This window comes from Brassica napus, chromosome C1, assembly GCF_020379485.1.
Source record: "Brassica napus cultivar Da-Ae chromosome C1, Da-Ae, whole genome shotgun sequence".
In the NCBI taxonomy this organism is placed as follows: Eukaryota; Viridiplantae; Streptophyta; class Magnoliopsida; order Brassicales; family Brassicaceae; genus Brassica; species Brassica napus.
The window spans coordinates 34638944-34651135 of record NC_063444.1 but is presented as its reverse complement, the minus strand read 5'-3'; positions in this window follow the sequence as shown (position 1 = coordinate 34651135).

The following is a 12192-nucleotide window of genomic DNA, read 5'->3' as shown; positions in this document are numbered from 1 at the left end:
GCAGAGGCCAAGGTAGGTAACACAACCAAAACCGTGCGTCACACACCGAAGATAACAACTCGAAGAAGAATCGTTCAAAGGTGATATGTTGGAGATGTGACAAGCATGGTCACTACGAAACTGTCTGTCCCGAGAAGACAGAGAAAAATCAAGAAACCAACCTAAACGAGATAGAAGAGGCCGATGCACTCTATGTACATGAGGTGGTGTTTTTGAACGAAGATAAGGTGATTCCGAAGAATCTTGATATCGACAAAGGCAATGCAAGTGTCCGGTATTTGGATAATGGAGCGAGTAATCACATGACAGGAAACAAGGAGTTCTTTTCGAGTTTGAATCTCAACACCAAAGGGAAGGTGAAGTTTGGTGATGGATCGTGTGCTGACATTGTAGGAAAGGGTGTGGTTACTTTGTGTGCAAGACTGGAGAGAAGAAGGCACTCAAAGACATATACTACATACCGACCTGAAGCACAACATATTGAGTCTTGGGCAAGTAACAAAAAACAGATGTGAGGTTAACATGAAAGATGTCTACTTAACGCTCACATATTCGCATGGAAGGTTGCTAGTTCGTGTGACAAGATCTCCAAATCGTCTCTACAAGACCCCTATGGAGATAAGCTACCCGAAGTGTTTACATGTCAGGGACGTAGATGCTACATGGAGGTGGCATGCTCGTCTAGAACATATAAGCTATGGAGTGATGAACAACATGGTAAGGAAGGAGATGGTCGAAGGAATGCCATGTGTAACACACGAAGAAAGCGTGTGTGATGCATGTCTCGCAGGGAAGCAGATCAGACAGTCATTCGCGACCAAAGCCATGTTTCGTGCGACAAAGCCATTAGAGTTATTGCATGGAGATTTGTGTGGATCAATAACACCACCAACGCCTGCAAATAATAAGTATGTCTTTGTCTTGATCCATGACTTCTCTAGGTATATGTGGGTTATGCTATTGAAGGAGAAGAGTGACGTATTCGATTGATTCAAAAGGTTTAAAGAGAGTGTAGAGAAGCAGACCATGTCATTTATCAAAACCTTTCGCACCGATAGAGGATGAGAGTTTACCTCAGCTGAGTTCAGTCTATTCTGTGAAGAGAATGAAGTTAAAAGACACCTAACCGTGCCTTACACACCTCAACAAAATGGTGTTGTGGAGAGGAGAAACCGAACCTTGATGGGAATGACAAGAAGTATGCTGAAGGCAATGATGATGCCGAACTACTTGTGGGGTGAAGCTGTACGACATTCAACTTACCTCATCAACAGAGTTCCTACAAAAGCCTTGAAGAATCAAACGCCATACGAGTGCCTTACATCAAGGAAACCAACTATCAAGCACTTGAGGATATTCGGTTGTCTAGCTCATGCGAAAATCACTGGTCCTTATCTGAAGAAGTTGGATGAGAGATCAAAGAGTATGGTCAATCTTGGAACTGAGCCGGGTTCCAAAGCCTATAGACTCTATGATCCAAACACAGGGAAGGTGATGGTGAGTAGAGATGTGATTTTCGATGACGAGAAAGCTTGGGACTGGTCGTCTACAACAAACTAAGCTGATTGTGAACTGAGTATGCTTAAGCTTCCACATGAGGGTGATATAGAAGAAGGTGATGATCATGGACATGAAGCTATAAACCAAGATGAGGAAGAAGAAGAAAATGCGGATCACAATGCAAACCAAGACGGTGGAGGTCAAGCGTTGGTGACTAGACAAGGCCGGACCATAACAAAACCCAAGATATCTCGATGATTATGTGTTGCTTGCAGATCAAGAAAGTGCAATGCTGTTGCTCACAGTGGATGGCGAGCCAGAGAACTATTTTGAAGCAGAACATGTACGAGAATGGGTTGAAGGGATGGTGGCTGAGTTGGAGTCTATCACAAGAAACAAGACATGTGAGCTTGTGGATAGACCGGCTGGAGTGAAACCTATAGGGTTGAAGTGGATCTACAAGATAAAGAGAAAGGCGGATGGTACATTAAGCAAGTATAATGCGAGACTTGTGGCGAAAGGCTATGTACAAAGAGAAGGAATAGATTTCGATGAAGTGTTTGCACCAGTGGCACGAATTGAAACTATTCGGCTCTTAATAGCCCTCACAGCAACAAACGGTTGGGAGATACATCACATGGACGTGAAGACCGCTTTCGTGAATGGAGATCTAAAGGAGTTAGTGTATGTAACTCAACCTGAAGGTTTCGAAAAGAAAGGAGAAGAGGATCGAGTTTATGTGTTACACAAGGCTTTTTATGTGTTACGCCAGACACCCAGGGCATGGAATGTGAAACTCGATCAGGTTCTCAAGGAGATAAGATTTGAGAAGTGCACGAAGGAACCACTAGTGTACCGTATAGACTGAAGGAGGAGACGTCTTGATCATAGCCATCTACGTTGATGATCTATTTGTGACGGGAACTTCTCTTAAGGTGATTAGGCAATTCAAGGAGGAGATTTCTAAGAAGTTCGAGATGTCAGATCTAGGTAAGCTAACGTACTACCTTGGCATAGAGGTGATTCAAGGAGCAGACAGAATCAGAATAAAATAGAGAGGTATGCTCAAGGAATTCTGTGTGACACAAAGATGGAAGCGTGTAACGCAACTCAAATTCCAATGGAGGCAAATTTGAAGATCTAAAAGCTGAAGATGAACGAGAGATAGATGCTACATAGTTCAGAAGAATCATAGGATGTTTGAGGTATCTGCTTCACACAAGACCCGACCTGTGTTACGCAGTAGGTGTTCTTAGCAGATACATGCACAATCCGAGAGACTCTCACGAACAAGCCATCAAGCACATATTGCTGTTCTTCAAGAGAGATGGGTCAAGGAGTGTCGTTGGTTATAGTGACAGCAGTCACAACATTGATCTCGGTGACGGGAGGAGCATGTCAGGTCATGCATTCTGCTACGGTTCATCACTGATCACTTGGACATCGCAGAAGCAGCAGACGGTTGCATTGTCATCATGCGAAGCAGAATTCATGGCAGCAACAGAAGCAGCGAAGCAAGCTATATGGATTAAGGAATTGTTGAGTGAGATACTAAGCAAAGAAGGCGAGAAGGTCAAGCTTAGGATCGACAAAAAATCAGCCATTACTCTAACAAAGAATCCAGTTTTCCATGGAAGGAGTAAGCATGTACTAAAGAAGTATCACTTCATTCGTGAGTGTGTGGAGAATGGACAGATCGAAGTGGAGCATGTGCCGAGTGTTGAGAAGAAGGGCAACATCCTTACCAAGCCATTAGCAAGGATTATGTTCAAGCAAATGAGGAGCTTAATCGGAGTTCAAGAATTTGATCTCCCTAATTCAAGTTGGAATTAAGGGGTTGAATGTTAGATAATTCCAAGCTTGTGGAAACTTCACATATTATTAGATGTTTAATATGTTAAGGTAAACACAATAAGGAAACCTAGAAATAGGAAAATGAAGTTTCCATTTAGGTTAAGTTTGTATTTTCCATATCCCACATGTTAAAGCGAATTGTGTTTCATATAAATAGAGATCTTATGAAGAGATGTTCCATAAGGGATCTAAGAGAAACATTGAGAGCTTTAGTTTTGAGTAGTTTCTAAATCTAATAAAAAAAAGTTGTTCTTTATAATTCTTGTGTTTCTAGAGATCTTTGAGATTTGAAGGTCAACTCGAGCTTTGTAATAAATATGAGGGCATTGCCTATCTAATAAACCAACCACTTGCGATATCTATTTCTACATGGTATGAACAGAGATCCTAATAACTCTACTTTTTCAAACAAAAACAATAACCTCATGGCAGAGACACAAGTCTCCAAAACAGGTGAGAACAAGGATGAAGCTTTAAGCTTGCCTTACTTGTTGATCACCTCTGTTCTTCTCAACAGAGAGAACAATAATGAATGCTCGTCAAAGATGTTGAATGCTCTTCAGGCCAAATAAAAACTAGGGTTCTTCATAGATATCGTGAAGAAACCTGACCAGAACAGTGCAGACTTGGAGAATTGGTTGACAGTTAACTCTATGTTGGTAGGATGGATCCGAGATTCCATTAGACTACTTCGGTAAACTCTCAACCCCTTGGGAAGAGTTGTAGCTGTATCAACCTGTCCATGTGTGCTCCTCTGGAGCAGCTGCGGGAATAGCCATAGAAAGAGAACAAGAAAAAATACATCAGTTCGTGATGGGTTTGGATGATTCGCGTTTTGGAAGTATGTGTACTAATGTGATCGATCCTTTGCCTTCTCTTAGGGATATTTACGACAAGATGATAAGGGAGGAACAACAGCAAGAAAAATTAGGTTTTGTGGCTCGTCAAAACACCTCATCTTCTTCGCGTCGGGAAAATCAGTTTGATTCGTCTCGTAAGAATGAAGCTCAAAATAGAAAAGATAATTCAATTATGAGATCTTGTGCGCTGTGCTCACATTGTGACAAAATAGGACAAGTTAAATCAAACTGCTGGGAAATTATTGGTTTTCTAGAATGGTATACTGAACGCAGTGGAAGTCGAGGACAGAGCGAAGGTCCCATTGGCAGAGGTGGTCGCGTTTCTGGCGCCCGTGGACGTGGTCAGACTAACGTTGCTCATGCTTCCAGATCAAATTCTTCTTCCTTTCCCAAATACACACCTGAACGGCCTTGTGCACTCAGTTAAATGAACAATACTTAGGTTCACCCCCATGGTGAATGATTAAATTCACCTCACCATTTATAACCAACCAAAGTGTCACGTAAGATTAATTAAAAAGGTAATAAATATAAAAAATAAATGGCTGAGAAAAACAACACCGACAATAAAGCCGTCTACAAAACCCGAAACACTAAAAGTAAAAAATCTAAACCCTAAACCTAAACTTTAAACTCCAAATCATAAACTCTAAACCCAAAATCCTAAACCCTAAACCCAAAAATCTAAACTCAAAATCCTAAACCCTAAACCCAAAAATCTAACCATAAATCCTAAACCTTAAACCCAAAACACAACCCTAAATTAAACCCTAAACCCATCACTTAATCAGGGTTCAGGTTATGGTTTAGAGTTTTGGATTTAGGGTTTAGGATTTAAGATTTAAAGTTTAGGGTTTATGGTTTAGAATTTTGGGCTTAGAGTTTAGGATTTTGGGTTTAGAGTTTAGAGTTTTGGGTTTTAGGTTTAGGAATTAGGGTTTAGAGTTTATGATTTAGAGTTTTTGGTTTAGAGTATAGGATTTGAGGTTTAGGGTATAGATTTTTAGAATTTCGGATTTTTTAGACTGCGTTAACGTCGGTGTTGTTTTTTGGCTTTTTTGTTTTTAATTTTATTGCATTTTTTTAACTAATTGTACATTACACTTTGGTTGGTTATAAAAGGTGAGGTGAATTTAACCATTCACCATAGGGGTGAACCCAAGTATTGTTCCAGTTAAATCCCCTATATATTATTTGATGATATCTTAAAAAGACGTAACTTTAATTTTGTATTAATTACAAAATGAACTTACTGAGGTGTCAACTCCTTACCACACCATTTTGCTTTTGTGACATTACTAGAATGTGTTTGGAAAAATGTTAGTCCAATCTTATATTCACCAGAAAAAATTATTATTGCCATATGTTTAATTCCTAACCTCTTTTTATATGTCCTCTCTAATAATCCAATCTTATATTCACCAAGAAATGTTAATACACTATATTGCTTCTTCATTGTACCTACATAAAACAGTTCTTATAATTAATCGTTAAAATTATACATTACACATATACATAAGACGAATGGAACACATAAATTCAATGTTCCTCGATGAAAATTTGAGTTTACACAATCACATATATACTGAAAATCATGGCATTATATAATCATAGCAAATTATGATATATAGTTCAATGTAACATAATAAAATTCATATATAGGGGATCCGAGTCATATATGGCCATGGTTATTCATGATGACTGAGAACTGTTAAAGCCATTTATATTTATTCAAATATAATCGATTAATACATTTCACGAACTTATGTGCTCTAATGGATATATATTGGTGGTACAATCATTATTCATGGATATGGATGCATCTTATATATTAAAGTTATAACTTTGATTGATGTGTGATTTAAAAAAACAATGGACCTAATAGACATATTCTTAGAAAGTCATGTTACATTTAATCTCTAATCTTATCATTTAAATTTTTGGCCTACCAGAAATTTTTATTGGGCTATCAATAATTGGATTTAAACAATAGATGATCCATTGAATTTATAGATAGTATAAATTAAATAGATATAATTTAATGTTGTAATACTATACCTACATATGTTAAATATTTAAATATTTGTCGATGTTAACATTTAAAATTATAAATATTTTTTTTAAATAACAAAAATCATATTATCTAACAATGATTAATCTTTACTACCTTAAACCAATGAAAATTTTGTTTTAAACTATATAGTTTATTTTAAAAATAAAACAAAAACTAAATGTTTAATTATTTACTAGATAATATAAATCTATGAAGCGAAAAGTTTAATTTTTTAAAAACTTTCTAAATTTGTGAAATGTTACAATATCTTTGAATATGACAATAAAACAATATTTTACTAATCTTTATATTTATAGTTACAATTTTAATAATGAAATAAAATCGAAAAATAAATATATAGAAGAAGATACAAATACAAGTGAAAGTTTGAAACAATCTATTCAATGAAAAAATATACCGTAAACTTATTATGTTTTAAAAATTGATAGACACATATATATTATAATATATACCAATTTAGAATTGAAAACAAAATATTTATATAAAACTAAATGAAAACAAAAATCCGCGCGGTTGCGCGGATCGAGATTTGGTTACATATTATTATTGGTGTAACCTATGACTGATTCAGGCATTAGAGTTTTTTTGAATTTTTTGAACTTTGTGATATTGTTGTTAACATGAACTTAAATGTTAAACTAATAACAGGTTCGATTCAAGCTCCTAATAGCTAGAACATTTGTAGTAATCGTAAATATAAATAAAAGGAAGATATAAAAAGAAAAAACTAAAAGGAAGGTTAGTATTGATGAAAAACTTGGTCTCTAAGCTTCTCGGTTTGAGTAAAAAGGAAGTCAAACCGTAATATTGATAACGTGTACTCAATTAATATTCATTTGTAATAGAGAGTTTCTTAAATTTTATGTATAATTATCAATATTTAGGCACAAAATCATCCCATATTAAGTTTGTGTATCCTTGCTAATTTATATCGATAATATTTGTCATCAAGGAATCTCATATTATATATACACGAGAAATCGGTTTCTAAAGAATTTCAACTACCTCAACGCAAAAAGACCAGCAGCCTAAAACATCATTCCAAAAAAATTTGATGGCTACTTTTAACATGATTTCTGATATGAAATCTTTCATATCCATGTGGAAAATTAAAGTAAAAAGGATGTTTAATCTAGTAAAATCGAACTGATTAAAACCGAACCAAACCGAAATAGAGAAACTGGTTTGGATTTGGTAGTACCAAATAAACCAGATGGATATTATTTTTATGAAACCACCGTATGTGGATATGGTTTGGTATATAAATCGATACAAACCGAATAAACCTATAAACCCGATTAATTGAAAATATGAGTACACTTATATGTAAATTTTATAATAACAATAATAATATATACATAATTTATTTTATTAATATGATATTCATAATAAAAAAAATATATTTTAATAATTTTTATTTGTTTTAAGTTGAGGTTGTTTTGTTTTTCTATTTTCATCAAATTAATTAAAACATATTTTTATTTTCTTACTCTTATTTTATTATTTAAATAAAACAGAAATATTATATTTAAAATTTATACTAAGGAATATATATTTATGTTTAATAAACCCAAGCTAGGCTGAAGGCAGGACCCTATTAAGTACAGCTCGGATCGTAAACAAATCAGTGGGGCATGCAACACAACCTCTGCTACTTCGATAGGTTCAGCAAGAACGGTGCATCGCTACTCCAGAGCAGATAAAGGGAAATGGAAGGAAGATATCCCACCGCCGAGAAAGCCTTTGGTCCGCATCCCTGAATCTGACAGTTCTGAACTCATTGAGCGCAACAAACTTACTCTCATTGGTAGAGTTACAAATCCCTCGGTCCAAAAGACTAGGGCCTTGGTCGACTTCTTTCTTCAACACTGGAATGTTGTGGGGGCGTATCTCTGGTAGAGATCTAGGGCCGACTCTATTTCAATTCAATTTCGAATCTGAAAAAGATTTGCTAACCATTCTGTCAAAGGCACCATACCACTTTAAGAAATGGATGCTTATTCTCCTGAGCTGGGAACCCATCGTTTGCGACACCTTCCCGACATCTATTCCGTTCTGGATCAATGTTCACGGAATCCCCTTACACTACTGGAATGAGGGAGCAATGAATGCCATTGGGGATGCTCTAGGCCCTGTTGAAGCTAAAATTGTGGATAAAGCTCGTCTGAGAGTCTTAGTCAATGGCTTAAAACCCCTGATTATGCGCATGGATATTGAACTTCCATCAAAAGCAGTAGTGGAACTGGAACTGGAAAATGAGGGCTTACAGAAGCATTGCTTCTTGTGTAAGTCTCTCTCTCATGAGGATGAGGACTGTCCTCACCGATCATCCGCACGTTACCCAAATGGAGCTAGGAGAGTCTTGGGTATCTCTCAACATAATACACTGGAAAAAATTGAGGAAAGCAAAATACGACAAGATGAAAGAAGAACCGCACGCCTCCATGTCCCTCCCCTCTCAGGAGCCAGATGGACTAACTACAAGAACTCAGACTCAAGAGGCTACCGTAGCTCATCTCGGGAAGTTTCGTCTAACCGCATCTCTGAGAGGAGTTCGGGGTTTGAGGAAAATAGAAGACGCTTTGACGATCGGACTCTCCCTTATCGTACGTCTCCACCTCTGTTAAAGAGACCCCAATCTAAAAGGGATGCTCGGGATCATGGATTTTCAGGATACGCTGCCCCAGAACGCCATCGCAACAGCTCAGATGAGCGTTATATCAGAGACTGTCCCTCGAAGGATGCTGTTGGGGTCGAAAACAGATGCGACGAAGTTAACGTTCAAATCCCCGAAGAAGAAAACGTAGAAACCTTCTTAGACAAATACTTTTTCGAAATAGATTCTTCTTTACGAAAAGCTTTGCGGAGGAAACGCGAGTCATTGGACAAGAGCTCGAAAAGGATCGCTACGCAGCGACCAAACACGTGCTCTGCTCGGTCGCTACGTAGCGACCGAGTTCAAGCCAAAGCTCGGTCGCTACATAGAGACCGATCGTCCATTCCGCTCGGTCGCTACGTAGCGACCGAGCTCGAGTCCAAACTCGGTCGCTACGTAGCGACCGAGCTCTTTCGAAAGGTCGATACGACATTAGTCCATGCATTCTTGTCTACCCCTCGATGCTATCTCTCGAAGACCGTAGCGAACCCATTTTGCATTTCCGATCATTATAAGTTATCGATCAAACTTTACCGTAAAAACCGCGGAAAGTTCGTTCTTTATCGAAAGAAGCCGCAATAAACGCTTCGAGTCAGAAGACGGCCCAAAGGGACCTAAGACATGATTCGAGTCCCAACTTACGATTTCTTAACCAACATCCCGTAAGCCGCATGACGGTTTACGCTTGGTTCGCGAGGAAAGATAAATGTCAAGTTTCCGCGGATAAATACGAAATTTTGAAGATAATTACGAAGATCGGAAAAAATGGAATATCTCCATTTTTATGCTATGACGGCTTAAGGGCAGAAGGGAAAAAGCGTAAACCGACCTTGGAGCCAGTATATAAGGAGTTCTAGGCGAGAGGCATGGAGGAGGACTTTTCAGAGCAAACTTAGCATTTAGAGCGATTTTAGGCAATTTTTCGTTTTTGTTATTCGAGCTGCGACTCAATTAGGTTTTTGCCGTCTTAGGGTTTTAGAACTAGGAATCTCGCCGACAGCTCTCGTATCCCAGGCACTTACCTTGTTGTAAACGCTCAAACGCAGATTCAGAATAAGAACTATCTTGCTCTCTTTTTCGATTTCTTATTTTATTACTGTTTTTGTTTCGTGTTCTGATTGCTTGGCATGTGGTATTAGCAGATATCCGGGACCTCTGGGAAATTAGGGTTCTCCTACTTTCCTTATTTAAACAGAAATCGACAGTGCGAATTTTGGTTCCCACAGTTTGGCGCTAGAAGGAGGGGGGGGGGGTACGGATCAATCTAACCCGGAAAAGCCACTCAACAATCAGGAACGATATGCAAGACTCAACGTGCGCAAACGTCATCTCGTTCAAGGGGGGAGCAACGGTCGATCGAGCCAAACCTCGAAACGATCTCCTTGTTAGCAAACTGACGATCCGCGATATCGACGTTGCTAGGGTGCAAATCGACACCGGAAGTTCGGCCAATATCATCTTCAAAGATACTCTTGAGAAAATGGGGATCGATCAATCCAAAATCGTGAAATACCCTAGCCCACTACTGGGACTTTCGGGAGAAACGACCATTGCCTACGGGTCGATTAATCTTGCAGTCAAAGCTGGAACCGTGACAAGAGTCACAGAGTTTCTATTCGTTGACCGTCCCGCATCTTACAACGTTATCATGGGAACGCCATGGTTGAACACCATGCGTGCCATCCCATCAACGCACCATCTTTGCCTCAAGTTTCCAACCCCTAACGGAGTCGAGGTAATATGGGGAAACCCAAGAGTATCACAGGTGTGTTACGCTGCAGAACAAAAACGAAAAAGACCAGACCTCGAAACCACTCCAAGAAAAACGGAGAAAAAGGTCTCCGACCAGGGTTCGCAAAGTCAAGATTCGGCTGAACTCTACTGGCAGTCTCGTAACTTCACGGCTCTAGAGGAAAAACGCGAAACAACTTGCGAGCCTGTGGTCACGGTCTGTCTCGACGAAGCATCTCCGGAACGATGCGTCGAGATCGGAGCCAATCTCTGCGAGCCTTTGAGGACAGAGCTTGTAACCTGTCTAAAAAAGAACCTCAATACTTTCGCTTGGGCCGCGGAAGATATGACGGGGATTGACATTGACATAACGTGTCACGAATTAAATATCGATCCGACTTTCAAGCCCGTCAAACAAAAAAAGGCGGAAGCTAGGACCTGAACGAGCTTCCGTGGTCAACGACGAGGTCGAAAAATTGCTTAAAGTCGGGTCAATAACAGAAGTGAGGTATCCAGACTGGCTCGCCAACCCTGTAGTAGTCAAGAAGAAAAACGGAAAATGGCGAGTTTGCGTGGATTTTACCGACCTAAACAAGGTCTGTCCAAAAGATAGTTTCCCCCTGCCACACATCGATCGATTGGTAGAAGCAACGGCAGGAAACAAACTTCTGTCTTTCATGGACGCCTTCTCAGGTTACAACCAAATTATGATGAACCCAGACGATCGCGAAAAAACTGCGTTCATTACCGATCGCGGAACCTATTGCTACAGGGTAATGCCCTTCGGCCTCAAAAACGATGGCGCAACTTACCAATGACTCGTGAACCGTATGTTCTCTCAACAACTCGGTAAAATGATGGAAGTTTATATCGACGACATGCTCGTCAAATCCCTCCAAGCAAAGGATCACGTATCACATCTCGAGGAATGTTTCGCCCAGTTAAATTCGCATAACATGAAGCTCAACCCGACAAAATGCAGATTCGCCGTGGCATCAGGGGAATTCCTCGGCTACCTAGTCACATTCCGTGACATCGAGGCTAATCCAAAACAAATCAACGTATTGATCGAGATGGCTTCGCCGAAGAATAATCTATATCAGTAAAACCTTGCTGGATGCCGAGTCTAGATACCCGCTGATGGAAAAATTAGCATGCGCGGTAGTAACATCGGCCCGAAAACTAAGACCGTATTTCCAATCCCACACGATCGTCGTCCTCACGACTTTTCCCCTACAAACGATCCTGCATAGCCCGAGTCAATCGGGCCGATTAGCCAAATGGGCGGTAGAACTTAGCAAATACGATATCGAATACCAACCGAGAACAAGCGCGAAGTCACAAGTGCTTGCGGACTTCTTGGTCGAATTTCCGACAGAGACCATAACCAACGAGGAACCGAATTCCACTTGGCTCCTTCACGTCGACGGATCCTCGTCCAAGCAGAGATCAGGCATCGGAATTCGCCTCACATCTCTGACGAACGAGATCTTAGAGCAATCATTCAGGCTGGAATT